Raw genomic sequence first — 12,039 nt, 5'->3', positions numbered from 1 at the left:
TGTTATATTTTGAAGTGAATATTATCAATGCAAATCTATTTATACGTTAATTTTCATCCTCCATCGGTGAAAACAAAACTAAATAACAATTTGCACATTATTGACGCATATCGCCAAAGCAGCGCCAGTGCAGTGTAGGCGGTTAAAGAATTTGTTTTCACGATTTGGATTTTCGTTTTTCTCATTTTCATATATTTCGCGTGGGAAATATTTAGATGTGAAATGCTTTTTAATCGCCCTCGCGTTATACCAGAATCGTTTCGATTTCCGGAATATTTCAATCCCATGTGTTCGTTCGTCCGTGTATCGGTATATTGCTCTGCTGCGATGCACGATTAAAAGAATAGACTCTTACCGTTGAAAATACGAGAATTGCGTCGTCGTTCCTTGAAAATCTCGGCGGTAGTTAATGCGTGATCGTTACAGGAGAATAACTAGTGTTGGATTAATTTTCACACAGGCACGCGGTATGCTACTGGATTCAAACAATTGTAATTAAATTCTTTGGATACTAATCACCGCAAGCACTTGTGTCTCGTGCAAATGATATTTAAATTAGTACGCGGCCTGTATATTAATCGTACCAAACAGGGTACATTTTCGTGACGATCGTGCTACTTCCGCAATGTTGTTAACTGATCCTGCAACGGTAATAAATATTTTTCCGTAATTTACATTCTCCGTTTTTTCTTTCGTCGCTCTTGAATATGTTTAGCAACCGGGTGGCGCGTTGTTGATACTTAACACGGTTCCCGTGAAAGAAAGAAAGGGGTTCATAAAAATGCACCACGATCCATTGTCCGTGTCTGTTATCATGATAACAACGCGTTGTTCTAGAATAATAAATCGTCGAAATTTTCTCGCAGCATGAGCTATATAAAAGGTACATTATCTGTGATTTTTGTGGATGGGATGTTTAGAAATTCGTATCGCGACGAGGAGCAGGATAGTTTTCATAAATATGAGGATTCTAGAAACGAAGATAGCAAAAGTGGATAGTGAATAAATTTTATTCATATATAATATAACTCGCGATACGTAGTGCTGGGAAATATCGAATGTATTGATAAGCTGATTAATGAAACGGAAAATCCGAGCGGAAGATCGAAGAGTTCGTTACATGGAAAGATCTCCTTGACGTAAATATAAAATCGTGGCTACGATATAGCAAATAAAAAGATCAATGGGGAAAATAATTACGAATAAGCGTAACATATGGTCGTTTAGTTTCTTTGTGTCAATGAAAAATTATTATTTCACGTTTCTTTATCGTTGTGTTTGTTCCTTCCTTCACCCGACCTGTGCATTCAAACGTTTCATTTCCTCGTTGCTTCTATGCGGTGCAATCTTTCCCTTTTTAATTTTCGATGAGTCGGAGTATTTCGAAATGAAGCTGCAACCGATAAAATATTTTAAAAGTATGAAGAGTGCACGCTGGTGAAACTTGTCTGCCACACTTTTGTAGTAATTTAATCTTTTTTCGCTTCGTCATACGATGGTTTCTCTTTTGCAATAACTGTCCAAGTATTTGAAGGACAGTTCATGGAAAGGAAAAATGAAGATGTTGAAATTAACGATATTACCTCAAAGTATCTTTGCATAAAAATTTAGCAATTAGTTTGATTAATTTTTCTCGTCTGTTGCTTTATTTCATATGCATAGAGGGTGTTCTGTAGTTGGTGGTAAAATTAGAGGGTGATCAACGATATATTTCGATAAAGTTATAGCTATCGAGCAAAATTGAGGTCTAAGTCGTAATTAAGCGAATACGTGCCAAGCAAATATTTAAAGTCGAATTTCGCGGAAATTAGGCCTCGTATGAGAAAATGTTACTCTAAATATTCGTTTCCTTTCTTTATCTCCCGGTTGTACCATCGATTTCACCCACTGCGTCTATACACATTATAATTTTAGTAGATGTTTGCAAATAAATCCGAGTAACAAGAGTGGCTTCGTTACGGTTTTATAAACGCGCGCGAAGTTTTATGGAGATTGGTTCGCTTGGTTTGAATTCCTTCCTGCAACAGAGTGCAGACTCTAAATAGACAGGAGGTGAGAAAGTTTCTAAATGATATCTACCTTGTAAGTTCATAACGAAGAGGGTTTCTACCCTCAATCATAACTTACAAGTTATCGGGAAAAGCAAAGGAGTTTTGTAGCCTGTTCAGGATTACAGCAGTGCCAGGCTTTCAGGAGGCCGTCCTACTACTTTTATTTTCTTATCTCTTACATCTCCTTATCAATTTTTTATGAGACTGCTTGATTCTAATTGTTAGACGTAATTCCGTGACGAAGTTACTTATTGCAGTAACAAGGAGTCATGAATTATTAATACTATCGATAACGTCTTAATCGTTTATAAATTCAGGGAAACAATATAAATTATTAATAAAGGATACGATCAGGAAGAAGACGAGAGAGAACCTTCGGTATGGTAAACGAGGGAATGTTACGAATAGCTAAAAAAATTGCTGGAGAAACATTGAACCGAAATAGATACCGTTGTCAATATTTAACATTTTTTTCATTCGATCGATATATGAATGTGATGCGAAAAAAATATCAAAACGTAGTGTAAAAATCTATTATACGTATCGTACAGATTATCCCTTATTTTAAATTGGCTTAATAATGGAACGAAAACATCGATATCGATAACCATACGCGAATATATTAAGCTGAATAGTACTCGAAATTTATGCATCCATTGCGGAAACACATTAGATTAATCACTTATTAATGTATAACAAATATTCCACATATATTCCCTTCAAGGAGAGGAATGTATACGAGCCCCGTTGCGTGAAATATAGTAGATACTATTGCACTAACGCCCAACAGACTGAATTGGTTTTCAACGCGTTCAATGCATATTACCCTAATAGATAATTTATCTCCTTAATCACTGATTTATACATGTAACATCAAAGCATAATTAATTAAATAATCATTCATAGGCAAATTGAAAAATTCCATGATGCTTACCACCTCCTGTGTTACGTTATGCGATCATTCATTGCGTCGAACGTTTGAAATTTTCTTCGATGAATGTAAAAATTCGCAGTAGAGAAATTCAAAAGAATGAAAGCTTGTTCGGCTATGTGTGAACGACTCGAATGCATTGCAAGCACATTATGCAGTAACGTAGAGGGCAAAAAATAAAAAAAAAAAATTACGTGTAGCTTTTATATAAGGGAGCGCGTTTGTAAACAAAGCAGCTCGGTTTCTAAATATCGCGCACGTAGTATTTGAGGAATCGAGCTTGTCGACATGAAACGTGTTGGATTGTAAACAGTCGACATTTTCTGTTTCATTCGGCTGTAGACGCTGGAGCATGGTTGGGCACGTAGCTGGAGCGCGTAGAGAAAAGTGACGGGCGACGTAGTACATATGTTAGTGTGAAAGTGAGCCGAAACGAGCGACGAAAAGTGCAAGCTGGCAAGCCTACGGACTTCTCTTTCGATCTTCGATATCCTGTTCGTCCGAGAAAAATGTAAGTTAATAAAAAAAACATTCATGTCACTGCGTGCCGGATGAAAATGTTAACACCTTTTCGAGTAATCGGATAAGGAATCGAATACATACTTCTGCAATCAATTTAAGCTTCGATGGTGTTTATCAAAGTGAAAATTACGATCGAAAGGTGGTAACATACTGTCTGAAATGATGTTTCTTGTGTTTGAACGTAACGAAGCACTTGTCGTTATCTTTTCTACTAATCGATTGTAGTAATTCCTTAAATAAATAGCTCATAAATTAGCTAAATATTATTCTTGTTAGCAACGTGGAAGGATTTGCATTAGCTAGTTTAATTAGGAGGGTGTAGAGTGTATATTCGAGAACTTTTAATTAGAATAAGTTCGGTAATTTCTAAATTCCATGTACTATATTTATTTCGGTATTTGTTTTGAATAATCTATGCAACATACATAGATATACACACTGACAAGAATAAAATTGGTATCGTAGCATTTCTAAAAAATTTCGTGATCGCTCAGCACCTCGTGTACGTTGCATAGACGCGATTCTTTGAAGTCTTGTTTTCTCTGGAATCAATTGACGTATCGGATTGAAAGAAAACATACAGGGTGGCCTAAACATTAGCCATCACGATTTTTCGGGCGCTTCCGATAGCCAGGCAAAAGAATGTTTCGAATAAAAATTGATCAGTTTCCAATCGATTGTAAATTGCAATATTATGAATTTCGAAAAAAGTTTTATTTCGACGAAAAGTTAAGGTCGTCTCTATTTTTTGTAACGGAACGGTACATTTTTTAATTGCCTACAAAATAGTATTAAACAAAAGTGGTTAGTTTAAAAGATATTTTAACTTTAATGTTGTGAAACTTATCGAAACTTAACTTATGAAAAACAAGGAAAACATAAAAACAAAGAAGTTCCGTGGTATTTTTTCTTCTCTTTCATATAATAAGTTTTACAATATTAAAGTTGAAATATTTTTTTAATTAATCATTATCCGATCCAAGTACCTCAATGCTTTTTTATAGAGAATTAAAAAAATGCATCGAATGGAATATAAAAAAATGCATTGTTCCATTTAAAATAATAAAGGTAATTTTAACTTCTGATCGAAGTAAAACTTTCTATCAAATTCATAATATTGCTATTCGTGTTCGATTGAAAGCTGATAAACTTTTGTTCGAGACACTTTTTTGTCCGGCTATCGCAAATGCCTGAGAAATCGTGCGGACTGATCTTTAGACCACCGTGTATATTTGTCAAGGGAATACGTATTTCTCTGTGCTCGGAGTGTATTTGCCCTAAATTTTTCAGATCGTTACTGCATTCTACTAGATTGTCCGAAAAGTTTCTTTCGTTTTATGAGGAAATAATAGACGCGCAACGTTTTTTGTTTTATATTATTTTGTTGAATTACGTACGATCTATTTTGTTCTGTTGAGATAAACATCGCGACATTTCACAGACTTTGTTTCACGTTTGTATGAAGGTGCATTGTTGTAAAAAACATGTTTGCGAAAGAAAGACACTTTCTGGACAACCTAATATATTCGAATACGTATTAGAAGATATTTCCACCTATCATCCGCATAGCATTGTCTCGTTATATAGCAAAGAACATTTATTGCAATTTGAAAGTAATCATTTTTATCTATCCGGGTCGACCGACATTGCCTCAAATGAAATTTTTCTTCCGCAAATTAGATTTATTCAGAATGGCTGAACAATTGCTTCGGTCAAATCATTTATGGATGGGAGTAAGTATTAGTATTTCAAAGTTGACACGGCTGTCGAATGAAAGCAATCGATGCAGTAAATTCTATACACAAAGCGTGTTTACGCAGTAACGAGAAGTGCTTCCCGTTTTGATCTCGATTGTTTGAGATATTGCGTTCAAAACATCGATAACTATTGTTACATTCGATAAAATATATCCATTGAAAATATGTTTTGTACAAAGTTATTCGAAAGTCACTATAATTTTATATATATTTTTTTCCCTCGAAAAAGAGCAATCGGAAGTACATCTTTTATATTGGAGAATAAATTAGGCACGCAATATCGATGAATTTGTAAAGTATTATTAAATGCAATTTATGTCCAAATAAATAACGTTAATTAACGTACAGAAGAAGAAACGTACGCGTTAATTATCGTATTTGTGAGTCTTGCGTATCTTCGACACGAATGTTTCTTAAAAAACAAAGCTTGACGTTTGCAATTTATTTCGTTAAAAAAAATCTTTTCGGCTTGCCTGCGTACTTTTTAATATTCTACTGAAACATTTCCCGTTTGACGAAAAAGTTCTATTGTATCGTTTTAAAATCGTCAAACATTTCTGTACGTGTTTTTTTTAAACTATTATAGAACAACAAACTTGTTGTAATGTCCAGTGTTACGGATAATTAATTAATCATTTCTATCGATATACATGATAACGCGTTTCACGATTGGTAGGCGATTTATGAAAGATCTGTTACGGGGGTCACGTCCATTTACTAATTAGATACTATTGCTCGATAGTGTAGCAACTTTATGGCACTCATTAGTCACATGCGTGTGGAAACATTAGCCGTATCGGTTTTATCATTAGCAGAACTTTTATTTTACGTGTTATAACCTCGAAAGAGGAAAAGAAATACTTTGATTTTCTCTTCGTATGTATAATTATGAATATCATAGTCAGTACATTTTAATGGATAACATTGATTGATCGATATTTAGTTAGTAAGCGGATCTCTATTTTTATTCTAGTAGATTTTTAAAAACAGCTCCGTTTAATCAATTACCATTTTGTTCCTTTTTCCTGTAGTTTCGGCTATTAATTAGTTTTATCTAGTAACATGTAAGAGCATATATCGTTCACGGTATTAATTTCGATATTTTATTCCTTGTTTCTAGAATGGCAGACATATTAACATTAATCAAACAGAAATTAATTAACGAAACCTTCGCCATTATCATCGACTTATTTATTTTATATTTCGTTCTTGCATCAAATACACTGATGGCCAATTTATTACAAAGAAACATTAATTATTAAGGTAGAATAAATAAGTTCGCAAATAAACGTTATTCACGCGCCGCTTGAATCTATAAACTCGCAATACGTAATTTCAGAAACGTTGAAGTTTTGCTCGCCGTTACGTATTTCATGGGTTACCATACCAATTCAGGATATTCGCTTCTTTTTTAATTCATCAAAAAGCTATTATACAATTTATCATTCTGATTGTTCTTCGTTGTAAGTCCGATGGATGTATCGCAACTTTTCGATGTGTGGGCCCTTACGCTCTGAAATCCAACGTGTTAGTATGGTTTACTTTGAAAAAAGCTTTCGTGAAAGCTTGTGCTTGGATAAACCTGAAAGCAGCACGGGACGTAGTCATCTTTCAGGACTAGCTCGGCAGCAAAATTGCCAAATGGTGTTTCTCGTTTCGACGCCCACGGCTGCAAAAAGCGATACGTTTGGATTGAAATGATCCATTGTATTGCTTTGTATGCGAATGCTGCCGCGCAATGCAAATATCTGCTATTCCTACATAATTTCGTTTCACTGCGAATAATGATGTGTCATTGCTGCTATTTCGTGTGTCGCCCGTGCCGTTCCTGTAATATCGCAAAAAAAAAAGAAAAAAAAATAGTAACAGAATACATGTTCAGCGTTAAATATTTATATAGCCACCTGTGTGTTTCCGTGTACGACGAAATTATGCGTGTGCATTTGTACGCAGAACGCGTGTTCGCCTGCTGATGTATGGACAACTTTATCGGAGATCAACAGCTTATTACTACATTTAGATATGGAGGTGAAGTTTGTTTTTTTAGATTGGTCCGAAAACATCTCGCAATCGCAACGATAATTAAAAGTACCAAGAGCAAATAGAGCAGCGTATGTATATTGGGTGCGAGGAAATATATGCAAACGTAGGTAATAGGAATGCGTAAAGAGGGAATAAGGGTGGGGAGAAGGCTAAAAACGGGAAAGAAATAAACATAGTGAAGCGGAGTGAATGAGGCACGGGAGAAGCGTATACGCAAAGAAATAAAGATGGAAGAAAATATAGAAAACCTGGGGAGCGAGGAGGGGCAGAGACAGAGAAATAGAGAAGTAGGAGATGAGGATAAAGAGAGATTGGGGAAGAGAAAGAGAGAATGATCCCAAAACCCAACGGAGTTCCTGGCACCACGAAAAATAGGGCTCTGGAGCCCTCTTACCATTTCCAAGTTACGAGCGACATTACCGACATATCCCGCATAACACAACGGTGGGCAAAAGTCGAGGATAATCGAGGAAAATTCCGGTGTGAGATAGGTCAATACGAAGAAGAAAAAAGAGAAAAAAAAGAAAAAGGAAAAACGTAGGGAAATTGCAGTGACCGGCAACTTGTGTGTTTCGTCAGTGATTGAAGGAATCAAAATGATATTGCGCCCGATATCATTCTGCGTTCCCTAGGGGTCATAACTATCATTTGCCGATGACATATGATCGTAGTAACTCTCGTGTTTAACTTAAGAGGGGGAAGATTTCTGAAGCTACGAAGTTATTTCTTTATAAATCGAGATATTCGAGCAATTACACGAGTTTTGTATTATCGAACCTGTATCATTTAAATTGCATACTACGGTGTATATACCCGTAAGTAAATAAATAAAATGAATTGCTATAGAACCTCGCTGCAATGTATTATAGGTTTCGAGCGTTTGTTTTTAGACGTTTATATTTATGATTTTCTGTTCTTAGTGTGAAATTCCCAATTGCGTTTGAACGTAAATTGTAAGGCCTTGTTTGTTAATACGATTCTACATCATCCTAATTGTGCTTGGTATTCGGATTGCATTAATTTTTAACTGGTTGAGGCGATGATGATGGATTAACTGAAAAGTAGCCTTTCATATATCGTTCATTTAATTGGACATCGAAGATTTTCAACTGCGAAGCAATAAATTTCCAGGCGAATGTGAATTATGAGCACGTAAAATTTTAATCCCCTTATGATGATCGTTTTGACGCAGCATTAAACGGAAACAAGATTATTACAAGCACCGATGATCGAAATTGTTAAGCGCCGTTATTAATGACTCCTCTGAGGCCGAGATAGAACGCGCATCCTTCCAAACCGTCAGTGTAACCAAAAAATAACGTCCAACTTTTGAAAACAAAAAGTTATTCGAGTAATTACGAAGTGTCATTATTATTATGTAATTTATTTACGTGTCCTTTAAACGATGACCTCGGCAGTCCATCAGTACGATAAACGTTCCAATTGGACAAAACATGTTACTTTACGTAGAGCTAACACAAATACTAAAAAAAAATTACGGTATTGTGTCGTTAATCTACGTATTGGTACAGATCGCGAAGTTTCCATCTCGCTGTATGTACCGATTACATTTAAAGATTACGCGGACTTCTCTATGTATCGAACTGTTCTACATTTTATCCTCTTGGCAAAATTTGTACAGTGACTTTGTCGCATGAGAACGCTTAAATGCAAACTTATTGTAGCGAACGATGTAGAAGATTCGTTTCCATTACGCGGAAAACTGCATACACATATGTACACGCACACAGAAGAAAAGAGAGAAGGCTGAATATATCGGTTTAATCATTCATATGTTATATCGGGAAACGTGAATGAATAAAAAAGATAGGAAATGGTTACAGATTGACGCGTCTAGTCGTTCCATTGGATTTCCATAATATCAGTAGAATATCGATTCGCGTAAAAGACGAATTATGCTGACTTTACATTTCTAATTATTAAGTAGAATATTATTATTATTATTACATTTCTTTTCAATCGCCAAAGAGATAATCTTCTGAAATATCAGAGAAATATCGTTCGTAATTTTCAATTGGGTTATTACCGTTATTTATTGAGTGCTATATTTCCAATTCTAAATCAGCGCAAAAACTGGGAAGCAGGGATCATTTCTCAGTGTTCTAACTCGAACAGCCGCAAACATCGCCCCCTTCTAATCTTAACTACCTCGTTCAAATCCCGCCAAGCTGCGGTAACATTTATCTCCATTCCTTTTCCTTAACTGTATCATCAGTTATTTAAGCACCGCGTACTGTTCATCAAATCCGTGCCAGAGTGATAGCAGGATTGCGTGGGCTGCAAGCTCGTCGCTGAAACGGCCAGGCGATATTACACAGAGTCTACTCGATTTTACGCGATGCATTTTAATCGCCAGTTTAAACGTTACGACTTTCTGACAGCCAAGTTCAATTACAAGTATCGGGCAAGTTTTACGAACAAGTTTAAAGAAACCAACTCTGTCTTCGCTATTTATTTCCTTCTCTTTTATAGGTAATTTGAAGTGGCCGATATTTTTCTCGGCTTCCTCCTGTATCGTGTTTTTCGAAGGTTTCGATGAGTTTTTGAAAAAGATTGAAGAAGAGCAGATCGTAGACACTTATCGTAGGCTTCTTCGGGCCACGATATTCGTTCGCTGCTCATAATTAAAGTCTGGAGACACCGAGTATTTTCTATTAACATTCCTGGGTAACCCAGCGTACTCAAAATGACCGCAGCCGGTACGGTATGTTGTACCATGGCCATTGCACGTCGTAGACACATTTCTAGCCAACGGGAATGTCAGGCGGATGTTCTCTCGCTTCTCCTATTCGTGAACCGTTTTCTATTATAGAGAGGAATACTTAATTTTCACGGTCGATTAGCTTCTCGCATTCGCGACAACTTCGAAAGTATTTAAATCTATTTAGTCGATCGTGGAGAATGCGAATGGGACGGAGTTGGTGAAGAATCTTTCGCTTGTATTCGAAATTTGTCTCCCTAAGAATTTTACTAAATCGTAAGCAGAGAATTTCCATGGAGACTGTTAGACGGTGTTCATTCTTTTCCTTCTCTTCTTCCTTTTTTTCTGTACGAAGGAATTGTTCAGTTCTCTTTATCGTTCCAGCATCGTAGATTCTAGTAGTTTATTCCTCATTTTCTTATAAAGAAGATGATTTTCGAAAGCTTGTTGTTTTAATGGAAATCAGCGTAAAAAGGCTAGCACGACCGAAATCTGTCAGATTTATGAAGAATTACTATTACTGGACTTGCGAGTGAAATAACCACGTTACTGTAGTTACGTGCTAATAACATTACCCTGTTGTAATACGTAACTAGCACTTGCATAACAAGTTCCGAACCGGTAATAACTAACTTTGGTTGTTTAATCATTTTCGAGATAGGTTTAATAGCATTGATTGACTTGAAATCGATACGTTATTAATGAATTATGAGCAGCGAATTAAGTAAAATCCAGCAAGGAAATAAGGTGTCGTTATTTCGAATTATTACATTAAACAAAATACACTATGTTTGACAATTCTCACTCATGCTGTTATTAATATTCGACCTAGTCTATCATCTCTTATTGTTTTTTTTCCTTGGCAGTTTGAGAAATTGCATTTTTACATTGTACTGTTATTCGATCACAGGCTATAAATTTCGAAAACGCGAGGTGGATGTCTCTTCATCTTCCGTAAAATATTACAGTCTATCTCGATCGAGATTCATATCCATATTTATCAAAATAACATGTTACCATTCGAAACACGCGTAGAAAAGGACGAATGAAAAACAATCGTTTATCTGTGGAGTAATTGTTAAAAAGTGAGATCTTCTCTTAGCAAACTATTATATGTATATATGTTCGCGTTAGATATCCATAATTAACAATTGTTATAAACGTAATTAAAATAGAGCAATCGTTTCATAGAAAACTGACCGCACAGAATGGTATAAGTAGGTCGAACATCTTTCTATGCTCGTTCGGCATGAAAATACGTACTAAACCGGCAGCGAAGTCTGCATATTTTACACTTCGATTCTTGCTACAGTTCGACACCAGAATGTGACATTCGCCTTTTCGACGACCTATTCGCTTATCGTGCTATAAATTTGATTCACTTTGAAGCGTGTCTTGCTCTAGAATATCAGTGACACGAGCAGTGATATAACCTATGTATAAGCAGACAGTCGAATTCTCAGTTTCATGACATAGCGTAGCTACTAAATTTGAATCGTAAAAGAGATTTTATATTTCTGTCAAAGAATGAATGGCGAAAGAAAGGAAGAGGAAGATAACAATGAAACAATCATATTTTAGTTTTCGAAATTTTGTTCCCTATTGTGTTACGTTACCGATTTCTAACAAAGTACGGCTCAAATGGATTGATAACGATGTATCTACGTATCTTACGATCAATTGTATTGTTTATCATGTGGCATTGATTTTATCAAATGGAACGTTTCACTCGTTTTAATGTCCTCTTATAACGATTCATTGCGGCACGCAACAAGATTGAATTATGTTTATCAAATTTTCAATATTATATACAAATTTATTTTATATTACAATATCATTTTATATGACACATTAAATTATCGTTGTTATTATTTACCGTAAATACACTGTATTGAAATAATGAGCAAGGCAAACAGTGCGAAGCAAAGTTGGCATCGTTTATTCGTTGATACAATGCTGGCCGCTATAAATGCTTTTTCCTCTAGAAGCATTTTTATCGATCCGTACACGATC

The 12,039-nt window shown here is 35.6% G+C and overlaps 1 protein-coding gene across 6 annotated transcripts in view; it reads left to right on the top strand.

Annotated features, from left to right (window-relative positions):
* The window catches only part of LOC117160816 (uncharacterized), a 246,742-nt gene that overhangs the window by 1,099 nt on the left and 233,604 nt on the right, over positions 1-12,039 (top strand). For 5 of the 6 annotated variants that reach the window (XM_076623190.1, XM_076623192.1, XM_033341843.2 and 2 more), the window contains exon 2: positions 3,325-3,493. The exons of the other annotated variant lie outside the window; for it this stretch is intronic. The gene's annotated coding sequence lies outside the window, so the exon portion shown is untranslated. The remainder of the gene's footprint in view (positions 1-3,324; positions 3,494-12,039) is intronic. 6 annotated transcript variants of the gene reach the window in all.

The sequence above is a fragment of the Bombus vancouverensis genome, chromosome 12 (genome assembly GCF_051014615.1).
Source record: "Bombus vancouverensis nearcticus chromosome 12, iyBomVanc1_principal, whole genome shotgun sequence".
NCBI lineage: Eukaryota > Metazoa > Arthropoda > Insecta > Hymenoptera > Apidae > Bombus > Bombus vancouverensis.
The sequence above is the reverse complement of the archived record's forward strand: the minus strand, read 5'-3'. Positions and strand labels throughout refer to the sequence as shown.